This window comes from Psammomys obesus, unplaced genomic scaffold (genome assembly GCF_907164565.1).
Source record: "Psammomys obesus unplaced genomic scaffold, mPsaObe1.curated_primary_1811, whole genome shotgun sequence".
In the NCBI taxonomy this organism is placed as follows: domain Eukaryota; kingdom Metazoa; phylum Chordata; class Mammalia; order Rodentia; family Muridae; genus Psammomys; species Psammomys obesus.
This window is the reverse complement of record NW_026588752.1, coordinates 5005472-5010423: the sequence shown is the minus strand read 5'-3', so window position 1 is coordinate 5010423 and position 4952 is coordinate 5005472.

Here is a 4952-nt window from a genome sequence, read left to right as displayed (position 1 = left end):
GATCGCGCTCGAAGCCCCGGTCGGGTCCGCGACAAGATGGCGGCTGTTGATTCCTCAATTAAAAAAAAAAGAAAGTTTTTTTTCTTCTCTTTCCAGAGCCTGAACGGGGAGGGGGAGGGGGCGGGGCACGCCTGTACGTCACCCCCCCGCGGCGTCACCACGCACGGCCCCCGCCCCGCCCCCTCCACCTGCGCCGACCGCGGCGGAAAGAGCCGAGCGCGCTCGGGTGGAGGGGTCGGCGGCTCGGCGGCAGTGCGTGAGGCAGCGGGCTGCGGCGCTGGGCCGGGCCTGCGGGACCCGAGGGGCGCAGAGCGGGCGGCCACTTTTGTTCTGACGCCGTCAGAAAAGCGGCACGCGCGGGGAGGGCGCTTTGGGCTGGAGCCTAGGCCCCCCAGGAGCGCAGTCGGCGCTGGGCCGGGCCCAGCCCGTCCGGTCCCGCCCCGGCAGCTCTGCCTCTTCTCAGCTGGCTCGTCGCCTCCCTGCGAGCCTCCAGGGTGACATCGGACTGGGAAGACGCCAGCGTAACCCGCTCCTCTTCCCTTCACCCTACGCGAAGTGGCGTCTGCAGGTTACAGAAAGTCCTCGGGTCTGTGCGGGAATGTGTGAAGATGGGGAAACTGAGGCGGGTGGGGGCAAAGCAACTTTTTTCCACGATCGCCGAGGGAGAAAATGACAAGTCGAGAGTTGAGCCCTTGTTCTCCCCAAGTTTACCAAAGGAACCGCGAGGCTCCCGTGTGCCCATTTCCCAAGCCCAAAACGACGGGCCCACGTCCAACGCTGTCACCTGAAGAGGCTTGTAAGCTCTACCTCCTGGAGCTGAGAATTGAGTGCCCTGGTACCAAGACCGAGGGCTTCGATGTATTAAAAGTAGTCCTCGCCTCTGACAACCACCCTGCCCCTGGCAGGTATCCTGTCACTTGGGCCATTCACTGTCAAAAACTAAAGTTTTCCCATCTTTATTAACTCTCAAAACTTGTCAGCTTAACTCGGAAGTCCTTATCTTCCAGGTATCAGCAGCACCCCTGTTTCCTAAGCCAGAAACCTGTGAGTCAGAGGGCCCCTCCCTCCCCATCCGCCCACGATGTAGCCATCCTCCCCCACATCCTTACCTGAAGAATGGCCTCCTCCCCACATGGTCCCATCCTGTGACTGAAGCAACTTCTTACTTAAGCTCTTCTTGCGTTTCATGGTTTTCACCACACAGCACCAAAATGACCTTTCTGCAAAGAATAGAAAACTTACTTGCAACAAATGGTTCCTCCTATACAAAGAAAAAGAAAAAAACTAAGAACATATATAAAATAAACATGACATGTACATGCACATATATAATAATAATTGGGTCAGGATTGAGTGATACACATTTTTTTTCTTACACTGTTCAAAACTTGTGCTATCCACACCTGTTTCATCTGTCCCTTTTTTCCATCATTCTATCCCCATCAGCATCCCATATCCACTCATCCACTAGGTAGTTTTCATCTTCTGAGATGTTTTGTAGTTATGTCAGTCCTGTCTGTCACTAGCACAATAATTCATTCTCCAAACCCATTCCAAACCTCATTTATTCCAGAAAGCCCTTCTATCCCACTTAAGGGCCTCAGAGATCACTTCTGGGCAAAATCAGAGGACAGCAGTAATACAGCATTTGGTGGATTTTGTTCAGTGTGTTTGTGCTTTTATTTATTAATAAAATATTTCTTGAGATTCTTTAGAGTATTGCCACTGTATTAATTCCCTGGCCAAAAGCATAAAGAAATCCCTGTGCACTCTATTTGAGGAGTTGTTTAAAAGAAGGAAAATCCCAACCATTCTATTTTACCAATAAAGATTCAGGAGCCAGATGCTGAGGTGAAAACCTGCTAGCTCAGAGAGGCAGAGAAAGTAAACAGCTGACCTTCCTTCTCAGCTCAGGTCAGGATGGAAAAATTCAAAAGGCTCACTAGCTCAGCCCAGGAGTAAAAGGCCAACAAAACCCAAGGCCAAAGGCTCCCTGCTCAAAGCCCAAAAAGCCAGGGAGCTGAGGAGCTGAAGCCCAAGATAAAGCCAGAGCTTGAGCTAATAGCCCTTTCTTCTCTATGCTGTTTTAAATACCCCTCAACTTAAAGTCTCTCCTACTCTTTAATTCCTGTCAACTGGTTTCTTGCTCCACCTCTTGACCTAAGGTTAACTTTATTAAATCCTACATACAGAAAATTCTTGTATTAAAGGTGTATGATGGGGCTCAACTGCAAAGAAACAGTTTTACAGTTCACAATTTTGAGGTTCACAATGGGATCAAATATCCTGCAACAAGGAGTTAAAGTAAAAACGACCGGAAATCATAACCAGAATATTCAGAAGCCCATGTTCGTAGGAGAAACTATATGGAGCCACAGAGAGACAGGACCAGCATCACCCTGTATCTGAAATGCCCTGGATATTGGACTCAACATAGGGCATTGTATTCACCGAGGGCAGGAGCTGTGTCTCATTCATGGTTATGATTTTAACCAAGAAGTAGGTTTGTGAGTTTTATGGCTGACTGAGTGCCTGCAGTCTCAGGTTCCCCAATCCTGAGACCTCTGGCCGTTAAGAAGAGTAGGCCTACCCTGGTAGGCTACTCATCCATTGAACGAACATGGTGTCCAGCCACGTAGAAAATTGGTGCCTTCCCCTAAAAGAAGACCTTGGTAAATACTTTGTCTGTTAGTGTGTCTTTGGCCTTGGGTCGTTCCCCTGCTTGTAGGCAGACACTGGGTCACACTCCACTCTAAAGAGACCTGAGAAAGCCAGCCCCGTCCCTACAGTTCGGAGCAAACATGGCAGAGAGGAACCTGGGTCACAGTTCTTAGACACGAAGCCCCTACTCTTGTTTCTTCTTTGTGCCCAACCCTAAAACACCTGCTCTCTAGAACCATTTCTTGTTCTTACCTGCATCATTTTGGTCAGTTCCTCTGGTACTTGTTGATATTTTGTTTTCCTATCTATTTCTCCCTTGAGTCTGAGTCTCCTCAGAGATTACTAGATAGGAAACATGAGTAAGAAAGGAAGGAAGGAGGCATGGATCTTGCCTGCCTAAGTACGTTAGGCATCACTGTCAACCGCGGAATGCTCTGAATGTTTCAAACCTCTGCCACACTTCCACTTCCCCAATCCAGAAAAGGACAAGCCACCAAAGGGATGCCTCCTCTTCTCACTAAACCTCACCATCTGTAGTAACAGAGACCACATTAAATGAAGGCCCAGATTAGCTGGACCGTGGTAGCACACACCTTTATTCCCAGCACTTGGGAGGCAGAGGCAGGAGGATATCTGTGAGTTTGAGGCCAGCCTGGTCTACAGACAGAGCTTAGGACAGCAAAGGCTACACAGAAAAAAAAACCCTGTCTCGAAAAACAAAAACAAAAACAAACACACACACACAAACAAAAAACACAGAAGGCTCAGATTGGGGACACAGAAAAGTAGCAAGATGTGGAATAACTCAAGGAAATTTCCTGAAGGTTCATTTGCCAGTGTCCACTGATGAATGTGTAAGCCTGTTTGTCCAAACAGTGTATTTGGTCATCGAGAGGAATGATATGCTGACACCTGATAAAATATGAAAGATTGAGGCAGGGAGATCTCTATAAGTTCAAGGCCAGCTCTGGCCTACAGAGCAAGTTCCAGGACAACCAGGGCTACCTCTTCTCAAAAAAAAAGAAGGATATAGCACAAAATCCCATGAGCCACTTTCCTCTGAGAGTCATGGGTAATGGGAATAGGGAGACTGATGGATGAGGACACAATTCTGGCTGATCAGTGCAGGGTGATGATACAGCTCTATAATTCCAGCACTTCAGGGTAGGTAGGAGAATCACCTAGGCTATATAGCAAATCAGAGGCAGCCCAGGCTACTTACTGAGTTCCAGGCTAGACTGAGTTACAGAGTGAGACCCTGTCTCAAAAAACAACAACAAAAATAGCTAAACAATGCTAGCAATAACAGGGACTTAGAAATCTGTTAATCTATGAATATTGCAATCTGACAATGACTAAAATATATAAAGTGGTATAATATGATGGGTACAGATGAAATCAGACTGGTTAGGAACTGGGCTCACTGGATAAAGCAGTTGCCACACAAGTGTGAGGCTTGAGTTTGGATCCCCAGAACACATGCAGAAGCCAGGCAGATGTGACACTGTCAAGAGGCCGAGGCAGGATCTCTGGATCAAATTGACTATCTAGACTAGCCAAATGAGTGAGCCCCAGGCCTAGCAAGAGACTCTAACTCATTAAATAAAGTGAAGAGTGTTAGTTTCAAACTGGAGACAAACCCCTGAGGTGCCTATCAAATCGGACCTGGCCTCCAGGTTCTCCCAGCATCCCTCAATCTCTACCTGTAACAGGGTGTGGCTGACGTACCCCGAACTTTACCCTGAACTCTGCAGCCCAGGGGCTGGGCTGCCCTTCCCCCCCCCCCCCCCACACACACAGACAGGCTCTTCCCTATATAATCCAGACATTTTGGCTACCCACCCCTTTTGTTCCTTTGGCCTCTGGCTGCTGAACTTGGCACCCCTCTCTCCTTTCTCCCCCCATGGTTCAGGGTCCTGACCACTCTGGACTCGCCCAGATATGGCTGCCTCTGGCTATGCTCTCCCACATATTTATAATAAACTTTCTCCTCAACCATACCTAGGAGCAGTCATGGCCTTTCCTTTTTCTTTTTTTCTTCCTTTCATTCGAAGAGGACTTGATGTTACACACATTCCCACCTATGCACCTGCTTAGCAACTCACACGCTTAAATACACGCACACAAAAGTAATTGGAACTGGCAGTCACTGAGGCCCGATGTGGCAGGCATAGGCACACACAGTTCTGTGCACCTTTGAGTACTTTGGAATTTCCATAATTAAAAGTCTTTATTTTTAACCTCTGTGTGTGTGTGTGTGTGTGTGTGTGTGTGTGTGTGTGTGTGTGTGT